Genomic DNA, 20,104 nt, shown 5'->3' on the forward strand with positions numbered 1-20,104 from the left:
CTGGGGGTCAGTTTCTTTTATTTCATTTCAACAAACATTTATTGAGTTCACACTCTGAGAAAGACTGAAGGATAATGGTGAAACAGACAAAAGATTTCCCATCATCAAATAATTGTCTAATAGAGTTTGAAAGACTCCAGAAAGAACTATTTCAAGGGCAATTAAAAAATATAAAAAGGTTTGCTAGGACGGGTGACGAAGTATAATCATTATAGTAGAACCTAATATTGTGCCTGAGATATAGGGCAGAAGAAACTTGTAAAAGTGTTATTACAGAGTAATTAACACTTGAAGGCAAAATTAGGAGAAAATGGGTACAAACTGAGCCCCTTACTCCTATTTGAGTCCTTTAGTATAGCAATGTATCCAAAAACTGGTGGCTGTAATATTTTAAAACAGCTGTGAGTTTGGACACTAAATACAACACACTAAATGCTCTTGAGGCTTTTTCTGTCACAACTAGTAAAGGAAATGGTGTGAAAGAGGGATTAAACTTCCTAAGTAAATTTCTAGGTAAACTTTGTAGGCAAATGGGAATTTAAGTGCTTTCCTTTGGAGGACTTTGATCTTTCATTTGCTTTCTAGATAGTAAAGCAAAACATACAATGACAAAAACAGCAATACCTACCAAAAACTGTAGTAATTAAGAGGCTTAGAATCCTGTCTCTGCCACTTACTATCTGTGATCAAGTCACTGAGTTTCTTCTTAGCCTTAGCTTCTCATCTGAATATGGGAATAACTGCAGTGCCTACATCACAGAGTGTTTCTGAGAATGACATACGTTCTTTATATAAACAACACTGAAATTCCTCAGGGCATAAATAGTCAATGAAGAGTCACATGTTAAAGAGTCACATGTCCTTTTGCATACTGTCTAGCATTTGGGACAACTTAATATACATTGTTATAATAATATTCATTACTCTAAACTTCACTTTAATTAATAATGATTATTATGATTTTAAATTCAGCACTGCCTATGAGTTCTGATATAACAAATATGTACTCAATAAATAAGCAAAAACACACATCAAAAAAAGAAACTGAAATTGTCAAGTGGCCTGACTTTTTGTAAAGCAAACTAACACTTTTCAAAATAAATTTTGGACATATAATTCAGTATTCTGCAAATGACATATAGACTAATATAAAATAAAAACATTTTATGTGGTAAGAAAAAGAAAAATTCTCATGCAAAATGATATAAATTGATCAGGAAGTATAATGGAATAGAGGGTCTTTTTTGAAAGCAAAATCAGTACTCTGCTGTAAAAGATTATGGCTCATTTAAAGTGAGACAATGCACAGAAAAATACACTAGAACACATGTGAGTGCTGGAAAACAAGTCAGGACTTGTCAAAGGAAGGAAATATCAGCAATTCAACTTGTAACAAAATGGCTCATTTTTTCCCCATACATTTTAATTTAGAGCAAAATGATGTTAAGGAAGCCAACAGAATGCTGAAAGCAGCATCAGTAGTAGGAATGTCAGAGATGTAAAAGCAAAACATGGCAAGTGAGGTTTACTTGATGTCAGATTATCCAGTTTCAGTGATTGACCTTGACTGTCTGCCAGTTGTCAATCTACATCTTTTCTGTTCCCTGCAAACCATGTACATACACACACACACACCCCCACACACCCACACACACACCCTTGAATAGAACATGAAACCCAACTCACTTGAAGGGAGAATCCATAACAGAGACCTGGAAACCACTCTATGGACAGCAGAGTTGTGAGAAAAGCAGCAAGTTATCTCCCTGTGAAAAAGCACCTATTCTGGAGGCGACCAGGGGACTTTGTGCTGGTTATTAGATTTTTTTTTTTAAATTTAAAAGAAGTGTTTTTTTTCTTGTTTTTTTCAATTTCTGGTGTATAACACAATGTCCCAGTCATGCATATACATACATATATTCATTTTCATATTCTTTTTCATTAAAGGTTATTACAAGATATTGAACATAGTTCCCTGTGCTATACAGAAGAAACTTTTAAAACTCTATTTTTATATATAATGGCTAACATTTATGAATCTCAAACTCCCAAAATTTCTTTCTGGATTACTTCACTTAGACTGACGATCTCTAGGTCCATACATGTTGCTGCAAATGGCGTTATTTTATTTTTTTATGGCTGGGTAGTATTCCATTGTATACATATACCACAACTTCTTTATTCAGTCATCTGTCAGTGGACATTTAGGTTGCTTCCATGTCTTGGCTATTATATATAGTGCTGCTATGAACATTGGGGTGCAGGTGTCTTTTTGAATTAGAGTTCCTTTTGGATATATACCCAGAAGTGGGATTGCTGGATCATATGGTAAGTCTATTTTTAGTTTTTTGAGGAATCTCCATACTGTTTTCCTTAATGGCTGCACCAAGTTACAGTCTCACCAGCAGTGTAGGTTTGATAGCTGTGGGCCTCGAGAAATTTTCAAAATGTTTTCAGAGGCATGAAATGTTATACCAATTTATGAAACTGTGAGTGTTAGTGATTGGAAACACAGAATTCCCTCAGGAGTATGAGATTTGAGGACAGAAAGGTCTGCACTGGAATGAGATGTCACTTAATAGCTGAATGGCTGAAATTAAATGGCCCAACATATTTAATTTCAGAGATGTTGTTTCCTTTTTTGTAAAATAAGGCTATTCATTTTACCTGAAAAAATTCTTGGAAGTTTTAAATATTATAAAATTCTGGCTCAATACTTCACCTATATATGTTCCACATGTGTTATATATGGAACATGTATTATAGAAGATTATTTTTGCATTATTTTCCCAAAGAAGCCTATTACAGTTTTTGTTAGAATGTCTATCTTTTTTAATTACTTTTTTTTTTTTTTTACTATTTTGCACAGTGCCTGCAAGGGAGAGAAAGCCAAAGAAAGTGGAGAAGTGCAGAGGGAAGAAAGGGAAAGAGGATGAGCAAGAGAAGAATGATTTCTGGCACCCAAGGCACACAGAGCTGCTTAGCCTTTGGGTACAGCATGAAGACTTCTGCAACTCTGAACTTTTGAACATTTTGGAAGGGTTACTTTGCATTTAAAGGCGCAAATATGACTCAATAACTCTGAATTGTTTTGTGTAGTTGAATACTTCATCCACTGGATAAAGAAGATTATCTATCTATCATCTATCTATGTATCTACACACACACACACACACACACACACACACACACACACACACACGCACACACAATGGAATACTACTCAGCCATAAAAGGGAATGAAATAATGCCATTTGCATGGATGGACCTGGAGATTGTCATTCTAAGTGAAGCCAGAAAGAGAAAGAAAAATGCCAAATGATATCACTTAAATGTAGAATCTAAAAAAAGACACAAATGAACTTATTTACAAAACAGAAAAAGATTCACAGATAGAGAAAACAAACTTATGGTTACAAGTGGGGGAAGACATACTTCTTCATGTGCCCCTTCCAAACAACAAAGATTTAGCATCTATTTACAGACTAAAGTGCCTTGAGGGAGTTATGAGATCCAGCACCATATGCCATGGGACCCAGGAGGAGCCTTGCCCACCTGCACATTGAGTAATAGGCTTGTAGACCTTGATCTTGGCTGTTGACCCTGAAGTGGTCCATGAACTAGCTCCTGTTCCTCCCAGCCATGATCCAGGAGCCCCTGGAGAACCCTGTCTCAGACAATCACTCACACATGAACGAGCCTATCTGGAAGTCCAGGTTTTGAATGGAGAAGTGTGCTGGAACAAAAAAGTATGAGTTTGGATGCATTGGAGATAGAAGAAAATTTTGACTTGACCCACATCAACCCTTCCCCAAGGTGGCACAGTTCAGGGCCAAGAGAGATCATTTCAGCTCATAATTCCTCCTACTTCAGTACTTCACTTTCAATAATGAATAAATCATCAAGATCGAAAAGCAATAAGGAAATTTTGGACTTGAACTATACTTTAGATCAAATTGACCTGACAGACATAAAGAGAACATTCCTTTCAACACAGGCAGAATGAACATTCTTGTCGAACACACATGAAACAAAACATTCTCCAGATAGATATTATAGTTTGTTTTTTTTTTACAGCTCAACCTCATTTTTTTCAATTGAAGTATAATTTATGTACAATATTATGTAAGTTACAGGTTTACAACATAGTGATTTAAAATTTGTAATTGTTATACTCTATTTATGGTTATTATAAAATATTACCTATACTTCCTGCATCATACAATATATTCTTGTAGCTTATTTTATACATAATAGTTTGTACCTCTTAATCCTCCATCCCTATATTGTCCTTTCCCCCCCTCTGTTCCCACTGGTAACTGCTAGTTTGTTCTCTGTATCTGTGAGTCTGATTCTTCCTTATTGTCTTCACCAATTTATTGTATTTTCAGATTTCACATATAAGTGATATCATGCTGCATTTGTCTTTCTCTGTCTGACTTCTTTTACTTAGCATAAGACCCTCCAAGTCCATCCATGTTGCAAATGGCCAAATTTCATTCTTTTTTATGAATAGGTAATAGTCCATGGAACTTTCAGAGAATTAGAATAATTTTAAAATTTGTATGGAAATGCAAAGACCCTGAATAGCCAAAACGATCTTGAGAAAGAAGAACAGAGCTGGAGGAATCATACTCCCTGGCTTCAAATTTTACTACAAATCTACAATAATCAAAACAGTATAAAACTGGCACGAAAACAGACACACAGATCAATGGAACAGAATAGAGAGCCCAGAAATAAACACACACACCCACAGTCAACTAATCTTTGACAAAGGAAGCAAGAATATACAATGGAAAAAGACAGTCTTGCAGTAAGTGGTGCTGGAAAACTGGACAGCTACCTGTAAAAGAATGATATTATAATATTATCTTAACACCATATACAAAAATTAAAAAAAATTAAAGTGGATTAAAAGCCTAAATGTAAGAACAGAAACCATAAAGCTTCTAGAGGAAAACATAGGCAGACTATTCTTTGACATAGATCATAGCAATACTTTTATCTGTTTCCTAAAGCAAAGGAAATAAAGGCAAAAATAAGCAAATGGTACCTAATTAAACTTAAAAGTTTTTGCACAGAAAAGACGACCATCAACAAAACCAAAGACAATACTGAATAGGAGTAAATATTTGCAAGTAATATGACTTATAAGAGGCTAAAATTCAAAATATACAAGCAGTTCATACAACTCAAAAAAAAATTTTTTTAATTGAGCATAAGATATGAACAGACTTTTTTTTTTTTTCTCCCAAAGAAGACATGCAAATGGCCAACAGGCATTTGAAAAGATGCTCAGCATCACTGACCATCAGGGAAATGCAAATCCAAGGCACAACGAGGTACCACCTCACATCTGTCAGAATGGCTGTTATCAAAAATCACAAATGACTAATGTGGAGGATGTGGAGAAAAGGGACCCCTCACACACTGTGGCCGGTGAGCCTGGCTGCCGGGACCTTGAGATGACCAGTCCCTCAAGATCCTGGGGGCCCCCTCAGCCCTCCGCCTCAGAGTCACCCGACAGTCAACCTGGTGACCCAGCTGCTGTCCAAGTCGCAGGTGGAGGACCCCTTGCCCCTGTGTTCTCGGGCACACCAAAGGGCAGTGGGGCTGACTAGGGTGTTGGCCTTGACCTGGAGGAATTCCTAAGCCACTCTTTCGGTGTGGGTGTGGCTGATGGGCCCCAGGATGGCCAGGCCGACTTGCCCGCTCTTGGCCTCCTTCCTTGCTGACTGGCTTGAGGGCCATGGCATGATCCCTGCAGACGTCGAGTCCCTGCAGCGTGAGGTCCAGATGGATGCCCCTATGCTGCTGCCTGACCTGCCTGTCCTCCAGGAGCCTTGAGGCCCACAGTCTATGCCTTGCTGCCAGGGGCGGACCCAGCTCCAAGACCGCAGGAACATTCCCCAGGGCACCAGCCCAGCAGGGGAAGCTCATCTCAGAGCCACCCTGCAGCCTTAAGCAGTCCCCTGAGCCACCAGTGAGCCACAGGCAGGATCGGTAGAGCCCTACCTCCGAGCGGATATAAATTGGTGTAGCGAGTATGGAAAGCTGTATGGAGGTTTTTCAAAAAACTAAAACAACCATATGATCCAGCAACTCCACTCCTGGGTACATACCTGAAAAAAACAAAAATACTAAATTGAAAAGCTTCATGCATTCCAATGTTCACACTAGCATTATTTACAATAGCCAAGATATGGAAGTAACCTAAGGGTCCATCAACAGATGAATGAATAAAGATGTGGCATATACACACAAAATAAGACATAGAATACAAACTTGTGGTTGCCAGGTGGAGGGAGGTGGGAAGGGGCAGACTGGGAGTTTGAAATTTATAGATACTGACAGGTATATATAAAATAGATAAACAAGATTATACTGTATAGCACAGGAAAATATATATAAGATCTTGTGGTAGCTCATGGTGAAAAAGAATGAGACAATGAATATATGTATGTTCATGTATAACTGAAAAAACTGTGCTCCACACTGGAAATTGACACATTGTAAACTGACTGTAACTTAATTTTAAAAAATGTTGTGATATATTATACAATGGAATACTACTCTGCCATGAAAAAGAATAAAATAATGTCATTTGCAGCAACATGGATGGACCTAGAGATCATCATTCTAAGTGAAGTAAGCCAGAAAAAGAAAGAAAAATACCATATATCACTTGCAATTTTTATTTCATATGTGGTTCAAAAAAGTGTAATGAATGGATGTTGTTTGATCCAGGTTTATGTGTACTCATGCATAACAGCACTGCCTGCGCGAGCAGTACAGGCCGCCAAAAAGGCCATAGGAAGGAGGTTATAAGTGGAACAAGTTTCCTTCCGGTTCAGCTGTGGTCTTCAGGCTGTTTTGCGTTAATATTCTCTAATGAATTTTGAAAAACTATGAACCTCTATTCTTTATAAAGTGTGGCATATAAATATTTTAATTCAAGATTAGATACTTGCTGTCTAGTTTTTGCTCTTCTAAAAGCATCCATCCATAGAAATTCAGTGTCCAGGATCATTCATATAAATAAGCATACGATTAGTTCTTGCTCGACAGTTGAATGTTTAGCATCTTTCCTCTCTCTGAACTCCTGTTTCTATTCTCTTTCCCTTATTGGTATTTATCAGGAGGTAATTTATGTTTGAATATCTTTATGGGCAGAGACGTCACTTTATCATTTATTTATAAATCATGTGTGTACATTTCATTGCAGTGTAATCTAGAGATCGCTAACCTCTAATCTTTTTTAAAAATCTTATTTTTTCTAATCTCTAAACTTCTCTTGCTCTAATAGTAAAGATTTCTATTTTTATTTAAATCTGGAAGCCACTGACTCTTTCCCACTAATCTGTGCTATTTTCATAAATAACTGTAATATAAATTAACTACAAGTAACTGCTTTTTGAAACTGCATTAGGTGCTGGGCTGTTATTTATACTGGCATAGAAACTGTGTACTGATGTATGCACAAAGGACAGTGATATTTTTTGGTGACTAGTTAGACTCACGTGTGTGAGTAAGACGTTTTGTCAACTATATGAAACTCAGTGCTGTTTCGTCACATTGTGACCAACCTCAAGTTTATGTCAGGCCCTGCTGCGAGGAGCGCCCGGCCAGGTGGGCCGTGTTGCCCCCTCTGGATCAGAGGACACTGACTCGGTCGCTTTCTGGTCTCGCAGCTGATCGAGGACATGAGAGGGGACTCTGCTGGGGTGGCTCCTGGGAAATGGAGCCCACCCCACCTGAGCTGCCGCCCCTCAGCCCCTCAGCGTCCTACTCATCACCAATTCTCAGCTCTGCCTCTTGGAAACAGCCATTTCCCTCCACGTCCGCCAGCACCCTCCGGTCTCCCAATTCCCACTGAAAGCTGCTCTGCCTTGCTCTGTCCAGCCAGCCCCGCTCCTCCAACCTAGAGCAGCCGGAGCAAGTCCGCCCCCAGTCCTGTAGGGCTTCTGTGGCTCTGAGCGAGTGGCCAGCTGTCTGCGCCCCCTCTCCCCGTGTCCCCACCCAGCAGCAGAGAGTAGAGCTCCTGCCTCTGGTCCCTCCCCCATGATCGATCATCCAAGGCCTGCCCCATGCAGGACCCTGGGGTGGAGGGGCACTGCCGCCGTGGCTGGAGGTCAGAGCCAGAACGTCAGGTGGAAACCTAAGTTTTGCAACCAACTGGCTGCCTCAGGCCGGAAGCAGTCTTTGGAGAAACACGGGGAGCAGACCCCCCCCACCTGGTTTCTTTCCATCTGAAGTCACCCCGCTCGGTGCTGGCACCAGGAGGTCGGGCAGGGTGTCATGGTGCTGGCTCTGTAGTTCACAACCACGGAGGCACCTGCCCAGTGGACACCAGCCCGCTGAAGGGTGTGAGGACTCCGTGCGATGCGGTTCCTGGGGCCACCATCACTCGTGGACACGTTTTGCATCCCAACACATTGTTTATTGACAACTCACATACATGGGAAGCTCTCCTCCCGTGCCCCCCCACCCCCTTTCCCCCCAACTCACCCCCCCCACCCGAGTGCACCCCCTGCTGCCAAGGGAACAGTCAAGAGACCTCCCTGAGGAAATCCTCCAAGGCCCTTTGGATTGCAAGGACCTCAGCCTCCTGCTTGCACCACTCCTCCTGCTGCTGCAAGGCCTCCACTTCCCGCTCCAGGTCGTAATATCTCCCCGGCAGCCTCTGGAGCTCAGCCAGGGACTCCTCTATGGTCAGGGCCGGGGGCTCCCCTGGGACGTGCCCACGCCCCTCCCTCCCTGCCGCGACCCGGGGCTCCTGTTCTCCTGGCACCTTTCTCCTCCCCAAGATTAATCTGAACAAGAAGATGACCCCGCAGGTGTTGTAGAACCAGGACGTTCGGTGGAATGTGGTCCCAGGCCAGGGGCCCGCCAGCACCTCGGCCCAATGACCCATAAGGAGGAGGACCACGCTCTCAAGGGTCCCGGGCACCGAAATGGTGACGTTGGAGTGCCTGCCCTTGCCAAAGCCCGCCATCGCCTCCTTGGAGCACCACTGACGCGACTGCTCCAGCCGCAGCACCGGTATATGGAGCCTGGCCTGGGCTGGTGGCCTGGGATGTTTCCAGTCCGTGTTAGGGACAGGACGGCCTTTGGGTCCAGGTCGCCGTTTCTGCTCTCGGCCTCCCGTCTGGCTGGCTGGCTGTAGGGCAGGCTGGACTGTTGGTACCCATCCTTCTCTTCATGGAGAAGGTTGGGGCTGAGAGTCAGGGAGGGAACCAGGGCCAAGGGAGCCAGGGCCAAGGGAGCCAGGGCCAAGGTAGGGGACGGCACGCCTGAGGATCGGAAGGATGTCCTTCTCGTCCACGGTGTAGCAGCCTCTTCCTGCCGGCTGACCCGGGACCGGCAGAGGTGCCGACGGCCAGAGGCGTAAGTGGACATGGGGCTCGTCAACGTGAGGCTTGGGGCCGGATACCCGCGGCTCAGCTGGAGGAGGTCCTGGGGAGTGCGGCACAGGAGTCAGCGGCTGCCCTCTGTCCGAAGTCTGTGAGTGGTCGCTTGGCGGGCTGGTTGGCAGCTGTGTTGGGACAGCAGAGGCCTGGGAGGGACAGTCCCAGGATGGGCAGGGGTCCGCTGTGCTCCTGTTGTCGGAGCCCGATCCCCCGCCGCGGGGCTGGAACCAGAAGGAGAGGAGCCAGGCCAGCCCATGCCGGTACAGGGGGCGCCGGGTGCGGGTACGCGGGCTTGCTGGCCCGCAGAGGGGCCCGAAGGTGGACCCTGGCACTAGAGTAGAGTGCTCGGTGTGGGTGAGGGACCCGGGGCAATCGGAGTGGGCATGGAGTGTGTCAGAGGTGGGTATGGAGAAGGCGGTCGAGGACGTGGCCACAAGTAGCAGGAGAACCGGAAAGGCCATCTCTGCTATGGCTCACCTTGGCAGCGGCGCCGGCTTTTATAACCACCCGTGGTGCATCATAATAATGCCTCCCTGTGACCCCTGCGGCCTGTCTGGCCAATCACCAGGCTGCTCTCAGCAGGCCACGCCTCCGGCCAGTCGCCAGGAGGCTGTCACCGTGTCCCTCTGTAACGGAAAAGAACAAATCGGACTCCATATTGGCTCTGTTCCTGTGGCTTTGACCACTGTGCCTTGTTTTCCAGGCTTAGTCTTGCTAGCTGTGCACCTTTTGTGAAACAATGTTGCCTTTAGCCTGAAATGTACAGGAGAGCCTATTCTCGGGACTCCGACCTTTAAGGATGTTAGCACTTCTGCACTTATGTAGAGATGGTAAGTTGCAAAACAGAAAATAACCTTTGTTTTGTTGGAGGTTTACAGGGACACCATGGCCTGACCCACATGGACGGCTGCAGGAACAAAGACTTCCTGCAGCGAGAAGTTTGCAACAACCACACCGCCTCCCCTGTTTTTCTGTATAAAAGGAGACTGTATTCTGACTGGAGTAGGCTGGTTCTCCAAGACATTAGTAGGCCAACCTCTTGGTCGGCCAGCTTTCCGAATAAAGTCGCTATTCTTTGCCCCAACACTTTATCTCCCGTTTTATTGGCCTGTCGTGCGGCGAGCAGAACGAGTTTGGACTCGGTAACAAGTGGGATTTCTGGTCACTGAAGAGGGGCACCACGGGAGGGGCAGGCTTTAGGGGCAGGAAAGCAAGGGCGAGCTTCACCTCGGACGACCGAGGTTTGAGGAGCTATTACACGTCCGAATAGAGCTGTCAAAAGCACAGTTGGAGATACGGGTCTGGAGTTCAAGAAAGAAGTTAGAAGGACAAAGATGGTAACTTAGAGGCTCCTGAATGTCCCTTCTACCACAAAGGCACTGAGTACACGGCTATTTATGGAGCAATTGCCTCTGAGAGAAACCCAGAGCCTGGCTGAGTGTTTCCTACAGATAGGGTAACAGAAAACACCCACATCAGAAGGGGTAGGAAAGGCACATCCCCACCATAAACCCCACCCCCAGCGCAGTGCCCTGCAATTGAGAGGACCCCCAACTCCCAGCTTCTCCCTGTGGAGCGAGGGGTCTAAACTGAACAACTCGCACCCCCCTCAACTTTAAGGCTTCCATCCAAGGGGTGAGCTCAAGGTAACTGAGCTGTGAAAGTCAGCAGGGCCTGTGTCCACCAGCCCCACAGGAATGCGGCCAACAGGGAACCAGTGGGAGCACCAGCACCTGCTGGGCTACTCCCCGAGGCCCCAGCTCAGAGGTTGCAGGTAGAAATGTGATCTTCCCGCTTCCACTTCCCTGGAAGGGGTTTGGTTGCAGACTTTGCAAAGGGCCGCCTGGGGCCCAGCATCTAGTTAGCACACACCCAGGTGCCAGCTGTGACCCTCCCCAGAGCCCCGCCTTCTCCCTCTGGCTCACTCCAGCAGTAAAACCAAGCGTCTCCCTGGAAGGAGTTTGTCCACACATCTAGTGCCCCAGCTTTTATAGCTGCCATTCGAGAGATGGCCCCCAGTCACCCAGGTTTGGTAGCCTGTAGGACTTACACTCCCGAGTCCCACAGAGCTGAAACAAAGACGCACTTTTTAAATGGACACAGGAGTACCCCCCTCAGCTATACCCTACAGCTCAGCACGGGGTGAGCAAGTCAAAACACTCATCCTCCAGTTTCTCCAAAGAAAGGGCTTCATTACGCACTTTCTCAGTCCTGTCTGAGGGTCCAGCTTCCAATCGACCCACGTTTAGGCGCTGCCTGAGAGTTTCCCCTTTGGAAAACTGATGGGTCTTGGGAGCCACTAAAAACAAAGAGAGCAGTTTGGGCAATCGCAGAGGTTAATAAAGACACAACCAGGAGCTGAGGGCTGGCTGACTGCCAGGGTTCAACTCCTGCGGGAGACCATTCCATCCAGACTGGCAGAGGTGGTGGTTTTATCTAATGTGCAGAAACCAACACAGAGAGTCAAGGAAAATGAAGAAACAGGGGAATAGATTCCAAACAAAAGAACAAGCTAAATCTTCAGAAACTTACCATAATAAAATAGAAAGAAATGATTTACTCTGAGAGAGAGTTTAAAATAACAGTCATAAAAATGCTCACTGATTCAGGAGAACAATGCATGAACAAAGTGAAAACTTCAACAAGAGACAGAAAATATTGAAAAGTACAGAACAGCAATCATAGAACTGAAAAATAGAATAAAACAATTGAACTGAAAAGTTCAACTGGGAAGTTCAATAGTAGACTAGATTGATCAAAAGGAATGATCAACAAACTTGCAAACAGGGCGGTAGAATTTATTCAAGCAGAGAACAAGAAGGAAAAAGAATGAAGAGTGAAGATACTTAGGGGACTTTCAGGAACCTCCAAGCAGGCGAACATGTAGATTAAAGACATTCCAGAGAAGAGAGAGGAAAAGAGGCAGAACGCCTATTCAAGGAAATAATAGCTGAAAACTTCACTAGACTGGGAAGAGAAACAGATGTCCTGACTCAGGAAGTCTCTCAGGATGATATACATTCAAAGTGCTGAAAGAAAAAACCATCAACCAAGAGTCCTCTACCTGGCAAAGCTGTCCTTCAGAATTAAATGAGAGAGAAAGAGTTTTACAGACAAACAAAAGCTGAAGAAGTTCATCACCACTATCATTGCCTCATGAGAGATGCTAAAGGGAGTCCTTCAAGAGGAAATGAAGTGATGCAAATTAATAACAGGAAAACATAGTAAAGCATAAAACTCACTGGTAAAATTAAAAATAGTTCCATTCAGAATACTCCCCTATTTTAATGCTGGTGGTGGTGAAATCACTTATAAATCTAGTATGAAGGTTAAATAACAAACATTGACGTAACTATAATTATGATGATTTGTTGATGGATACACAGGTAAAAATAGATAAATTGTGATATTAAAGACAAAATGTGTGTGGGGGGGTAAAAATGGAGAACTTTAATATGTGTGCAAAGTTGTTAACAGCTTGAGACAGACTTATGTTTTCTGTAAGCCTCATGGTAAACTCAAAGCAAAAATATACAGTAGATATACAAAAGAAGAAGAGAAAGGAATTTAAGAATAGCACTACATAAAATTATCAAATCACAAGGACAGAGAGGAAGAGAGGAAGACAGGAACAGAGGAATTACAAAACAGCCAAGAAATAATCAACTAAACGGCAATAGTAAGTCCTTATCTATCAATTATTAGTTCAAGTATAAATAGACTAAATTCTCTAATCAAGACACAGAGTAGCTAAATGGATTAAAAAAAATAAGACCCAACTATATGCTACCTACAAAAGATTCATCAGCTTTAAAGACACATGCAGACTGAAAGTGAAGGGATGGAAAAAGATATTCCATGCAAATGAAAAACAAAAGAAAGCAGAGGTAGCTGTACCTCAGAAAAAATAGACTTTAATCAAAATACTGTAATAAGAGACAGAGAAGGTCATTATATAACAATAAAGGGGTCAATTCAACAAGAAGCTATAACACTTGCAAATATTTATGTGCCCAACATAGGAGCAGCGAAATATATAAAGCAAATATTAATAGACAGCAATACAAAATTATGGGGGGGACTTTGATACCCAACTTTCATCAATGGATAGATCATCCAGACAGAAAATCAGTAAGGAAACACTGGCCTTAAAGAACATGTCAGAACATTTCATCCAATAGCAGCAGAATAAACATTCTTCACAAGTGAACATGGAACATTCTCCAGGATAGAGTCTATGTTAGGCACAAAATAGATCTTAAGGAATTTAAGAAGGCTGAAATCATATCAAGCATCTTTTTCTGGCTGCAATGGTATAAAACTAGAAATCAATTGTAAGAAGAAAACTGGAAAGTTCACAAATATGTGGAGATTAAACAAGATGCTCATGTTTGACCAGCCCACAGCTAACATCATACTCTACAGTGACAATCTGAAAACTTTCCCTCCAGGATCAGGAACAATCAGGACATCCATCCTCACCAGTTCTATTCAGCATTGTACTGGAAGCCATAGCCAGAGCAATTTGGCAAGAAAAAGATATAAAAGGCATTCAAACTAGAAAGGAGGAAGTAAGATTATCTCTGTTTACAGCTGACATGTTATTATATACAGAAAACCCTAAATGTTCATCAACAGATGAATGGATAAGGAAAAAATGATACATATATATATATAAACAAAGGAAGAAAATCTTGAAATTTGCAACAACATGGATGAAACTTGAGGGGATTATGTTAAATGAAATAAATCAGACAAAGACAAATAAATACTGTATGATCTCAAATGGGATTCAAAAGAGCCAAACTCATAGAAAGAGACCAGACTGGTGTCGACCAGGGGTTGGGAGGTGGGCAAAATTAAGAGATGTTGATCAAAGGGTACAAACTTTCAGTTTGTAAGAGGAGTATGTTCTGGGGATCTAATGTACAGTGTGGTGACTACAATTATAATGTTGCATTCTATGACTGAAATTTGCTAGAGAGTAGAACTTAAGGGTTCTCATCAAATAAAAAAGTATGTGAGATTTTGGATGTGTTCATTAACTCAGCAGGAATCTTTTCACAACGTCCATGTAATTCAAATCACTGACACTTTAAAAATTTTACAGTTTTATTTATCAACTTTATGTTAATAAAACTGAAGAAAAGAACTTAGCAGTACAATCACGGAGGTGAGTTTTAACCTGCAGACCAAACACAGACCTCTGGTTACTTTACAAAACACGAATAGCATTTAAAAACATGTATTTAAGGACAACAGAACCATGTCAATGTAAGTTTATTCTACTGCTACAAATGAACATAACCTCACAAAGAAAAAAGTTAATAGATGTCATCTTTTTTTAATGAATAATGGTTGGATTTGTTTGTGACAGCATGTTACATATGTGTACAAGAAACATATATATGTAATTTTTAAAGGTATAGAAATAATTTTAAGAATTAATATTCTAGTTAGTACCTACAACTCTAATTATTACTTAATACCGAGTTAGAATTCATGCCCCCATCCTTAAGCTTCCCAAATTAAAGCCATTACTTACAAAAAGCCAAATCAAATGTTTACGGATGTTCGAAAATGAACACAAAAGAAATGTGACCATATAAATTGGAAGACATTAACTCTTAAATAGTATATGTAATAAAATTAGTGGAAAGTATTTAAAGATATGTAAGGTAAATATTTATATATAGAAGAACAAAATGTTTAACGTACAGGATAAAAGTTTACGGAATAAACAGAAGAGATTTTGAGCTTGTATTAAACATTGTTTAACTGGATAGAAAATCCTGTGAGTGTAGAAATAATTTTCTTGTAATTCTCAAAGAAGGAAATAATATAAACTTTAATTCATGGTAACAGAGTTGGCTGGAAAAATGCCAGTTTGACCTCGGAGCTTTCCTTCCCACCAATCAAAATGTGAGTCTCTTTTTGATAAAACTGTGATTCTGTCTCCAGCTTGACAATTCAAGTCTCCTGGCTGTTGTCCTTCAAAAGAATACAGTGCTCTCACTTCTGTAGGCTGGTTTCAATTGCCTAAAATAAGAAAAAGTATTTAAATTATTCACTTTTTTATGAGGAAACTGGAAGTATGTGTCAGTAAGATATCAGTTAACAACTCGGGGCTTGGTGTGCGGACGCCTTGGAAGCACGTGGGCTGTTTGATTTCATCCCATTGTGAAGAGCACACGTTTGGTAATAACACTCCCTAAATCCACACGCGTCAAACTGCGTTCGATTATGTACTTAAACATGTGTTTAGCAAATATTTGTGGTTATAATTGTTTAAATTTTGAATAATCTATAATATTTCTCAGTTTTTCCTGTCTTAATAGAATCGTCAGGATAGTTTCCATGAACTATAGTCATCTGATGAAAGTCGATGCTTATGCTCCCGATTGGATCATTAAAGCTTTAATGTAAACACCGAGCTCTGCAGTCACTGGTTTTGAGGACTCCGGCCCTGGTGCCCGTGCCATTGCAGCTGCAGACACTTACCTCCCCCAGGCTTTTATGGCTGTTCTCCTGCTGTACTTACTGGATCCCTTCTCTCAAAACAGATGAAATTCAAATTTGCACATGAAGCAGCACGTCTACATGTTTAACAAGAACTTCTACACTGTGTCTAGAACTGTGGGTGTTGTACTGGGAAGAAATACCCTGAGAACTGAGTGGGTAACAAGAGTATAAGACATCAAATACCATAAACTGTGTAGCATCACAAGAATTCTACAGAAACACACTTTCTGTGTCCTCGGCTACATGGGATCCAGCATTTCCATGTTTTGTACAATTTTGTGCGTACATTAGGCCATTGGGTGCTTGCATCTAAGAGCAAACATACAGAAAATATAAATAACCAAATTCAAAGGCCAGTTACTTATTTGAGCCTATAATACTATAATAATAAAAATAAACTGAATTTGGCCTGTCAGTAAGAAATAAAAATAGTCATCACTTTAATTAAACTACAATGACTGAAGCACTGAATTTGTATCTCACACAAGATGGTGCTACAGTTATTTCTATAAAGCATGTGTCTTGTAGTTGAGTTCTCCTAAAGAAATAACATTAATAATAACTCCACTAGCAATATTACTGGAATAGTTTTTCTGTAAAATGAAGCTCTTTATATTTTTATATTTTATACTGTTTTAATTTTTAATCTATTAATTTTAAGAAATAAGGTTAGAAGTATGTCACTAAAAGAATAAAACTTGACACAGCCTGGATCAAATCAAAACCAGCTGAATGACTACCAATATACTGATAAACAGTCGTTGCTAAGCACCAGGGAAAGTAGCTGTCACACTACGTTGAGACCAGTCCTCATGCCACGCCATGTTGTCACCAGATCAGAAGAATGCAAGTTGATGTTGAAGAAAAAATCATTCTGAACATAATTTTCTTATCAATAATTATACTCATGACCTCCCTATGGAGCTCAATCTCGAGTAACCGAACTTAACTAGTGAAAGCCCTCAAGTCACTCCTCCTCCCTCTTGTCCCCAGACACGATGGACAACGGGCAGCAGCAAGTGAAAGGTGCTTGTGAGCATCGGGGAGTATTCTGAAAGCCACAGCCGTCTTAGCTGCCGCACACGTACCCTGTTTGGAGCACTAACTGCAAAATTAAAGATGCGTAGGAATGCTGATGGCAGGGTAACAGGTGTCCCTCTGTGTGGCCGGGACTCCGGGCTGCGATCCTTGGGGGGCCCCTAGAATTTGTTACCTTCTCGGCTCCCTGCTCGCCGGACTGCTCTCCCCGGGGGCTGTAGTCTTCAATCTGGACGTGATGGGCGCCCTGCGCAAGGAGGGCGAGCAGGGGAGCCTCTTCGGCTTCTCTGTGGCTCTGCACGGGCAGTTGCAGCCCCGACCCCAGAGTTGGTAAGTCACTGCACCCACCCAGAATACCCGTGCCCGAGCCACAGTCACCCCACCCCCCTGCCCCATGTCTCAAGCTTCCAACCCCACCAAGACTCAGACTGACCACAGGTATCTGATACCCCAGCCTGGAGCTTTGTCTCGTCTGTCTTGGGTCTGAGACCCAGGGTTTTGCTTTGGGGATGGGTTTGAGAGCAAGGTTCTTGTCTTGGCCAGGAGCCACCTCCTTTTGCCTTTCACCCCACTTGCATCCTCCTTCCAGTCCCAGGGCCTGTGGCTCCCCTCCTTCAGGGGACTGAACTTCCCCAGGAAGGGAGATTGAGCGTTTTGCCTCTGCTTAGGGCAGAAGAGCGAAAGGACAGAGGTTGAAGGTGCCATGGGAGGGATGAAGGTAGACTCCATAAATATCTTCTTGCCAGAGTAGTGCCATGGGGTGGGATGAGAGCAGCTTCTGCTGCTTCTGTGGCTCAAGACCACAGGGAAGGCTGGGAGGAGAGGCTCGGAAGACCTGGGGGCGGGGGCGGTCTGGCAATCTGCACTAGGTGGTTTGGTGATCGAGAGTGGCAGAGAACAGAGCCCCCCAAAGCTGTAGCAGCAGCGGCAGCAGCAGTGAGGGGGACCCAGGAAGGATGCTGGCCAGGCGGTTCCCTCTTCTCCTCAGGAAATTTCCAGTTCCAGGAATCTCAGCAGTGGGGGAAGGCGGGGAGGAGTGAGGGGCAGAGGACAATTCTGGTTAGTTTCTGATCAGTTTGGGACCCGAGGGAGAAGGACACAGTTGTGTGTGGGGCCTGTGACTGTTATGCTTCTTGTGCAGTTGGCTCCTGCTCTGGTGTGCCATTTGAAAAAGAGGCAGGAAGGGGAAGAAAGCTTCCCACCCCTTCCCACCGGGGGCGGGGGGCTTTTCTCTCCTAGGCCAGACCCTAAGCCACACTAAGTGTCCATTACTGGGATCAGTGCTACCCACTGGGACTCTCTTCTCCCCACTGCTGTTGCCCTGGGGGCAGAGGGTAGGCACCAGAGCTCATTTCTCTTGCCTTGTTCAGGGAGGAGGGGCTAGCTCTGATCTTTCTTCTTCCATTACCTTTGTCATTAGGGAGCAGGGTCAGTGGTCCCCCAAACTTTGGGAGTGATAGAAAGCTACTGACTTCATCTCTTCTTCAGCCTTCTCTCTGCTTCCTCCCTCATCTCTGTCTCCCTCCCTTCCCCCCTCTCCCCGCATCTGCCAGAGTTCCAGGACTGGAGGCCTTTTTAGGACATGCTGAACTCTCTGAGCTATTTCCAGGCAAATTCTAGGTTATTTTTAATAGCTTGGTCTCTTGTCATTTCCCCTTCATCTCTGAAGGTGGCCCCTGATTCTGTCTCCCAGAGCCAAGCCTGGGGCATTCCCAGAGGGGCCTGACCCCCTCACCCTGCTCTTGCTCCAGCAGGGGGCACTCCGCTATCTGGTGGCACATGAGAGGCCAGGTAGGTACCTTGCTAAGTCCCCCCGGCTTTGGAGTTGCAGTTCACCTGCCCCAGCATTTGCTGATTGAAAGACCTCACCTATTTTGATGTCTTTCGATCTGGCCCCGAGATGAGACTTTGAAGTTTAACCTTCTTTGCGCTGTGGTTTCAGCCTCATTTATTTCCATCAACTGTAAAATGGAGATGAACAATAGTACGACCATATAGAGTTGTTGTGGGCATTGAAAGAGTTCTTAATATATGGAAAATGCTGGGAATAGCACAGGCCTGTAGTGGGCGCTATGACAGTGCTGGTACTTTTATTCTTGTGTAGTGATCCATGGAGCTGGAGAGTAGCTTTAGTGCCTTACAGAGAGCCCTGATCCAACGGCTTGGCTAGAGCACCCCCTGGGCTGAGCCAACCTCCCAGGCCGAGCACCCTCCCCAGAGGGCCACCCAGACTGAGAGTCAGAGAGGGCTGGACTGGATCGGAGGCTGGAGTGTGTGGGGAGGTGAGAGGTGCCGAGGTAGTGGGCTACTCCTTCGCCTCCACTAAGCCAGGCTCCCAAGGAGTCCCTTGCTCCCAGCTGCCAGCATGTCTTTGTCTTTCTCTCTGCAGTGGCTGCAGCTGTGGCTACTGTTCTGTCCAGAGGCCTGGGGTAGCTGAGGACCGTGGGATGAAGTCAGGAAGGAGTGTGTGGCAGGGGCAGAGGTGGAGGGACTGGAGTGGCTGCATGTGGGATCTCTTGTTCCAGGAGGCATGGTCTGTTCTGTTCTCCACTGCGTGGGGCTGGGCATAGCTATGCACTCAGCTTCTTTCCTCCAGGTGGATCCCCCAGCCCGACCCCAGGTCGTGATCTCCAGGGGAGATGTGAGCACTGAGCACTGGTTGTTCGCTTCTCGTGGTACTTAGTTATGCACAGACCAGCTGAGGCATTGGTTGCCTCCGTGAGCCTACATAATGTGCGGGTTCAGTGAACACATCCGGACACCTCCTAGGGGGCAAGTGCAAAGATAAATAAGACAGCCGCGATCCTCCATGGGGTTACCATTCCTGTGTGTGGAGGGGAGGCACCGCAGACTTGTCCAAAGGTTGGCCATGCCACTCAGTTTCTTTTTCTGCTCAGGGTACCCTCCTCTCCCCATCCCCGTCTCCCTTTTCTGGAGGTGGCGAGTCATTGAGTGGTGGAAAATGCACGGGTATTGGAGTTAGGCAGATGTGGGTTTGAATTCTAGCATACTACTAATGTCTCTGGGCAAGTTTCCTCATCTGAAAGACAGGAGAAGAATCCTCACGGAGGACTGTTGTGAAGGTTAAATGAGCTGGTGAAGGTAACCTGCCTGGCCTGGTGCCCGGCACC

The 20,104-nt window shown here is 44.1% G+C and overlaps 1 long non-coding RNA gene across 1 annotated transcript in view; it reads left to right on the forward strand.

Moving 5' to 3' along the window:
- LOC123619403 (uncharacterized) overlaps positions 1-6,620 on the forward strand; it is a 56,339-nt gene extending 49,719 nt beyond the window's left edge. Inside the window, exon 4 of the long non-coding RNA XR_012510567.1 lies at positions 2,870-6,620. This is a non-coding gene — a long non-coding RNA (uncharacterized LOC123619403). The remainder of the gene's footprint in view (positions 1-2,869) is intronic.
- The last annotated feature ends 13,484 nt before the right edge of the window (positions 6,621-20,104 follow it).

Source organism: Camelus bactrianus, chromosome 12 (assembly GCF_048773025.1).
Source record: "Camelus bactrianus isolate YW-2024 breed Bactrian camel chromosome 12, ASM4877302v1, whole genome shotgun sequence".
NCBI lineage: Eukaryota > Metazoa > Chordata > Mammalia > Artiodactyla > Camelidae > Camelus > Camelus bactrianus.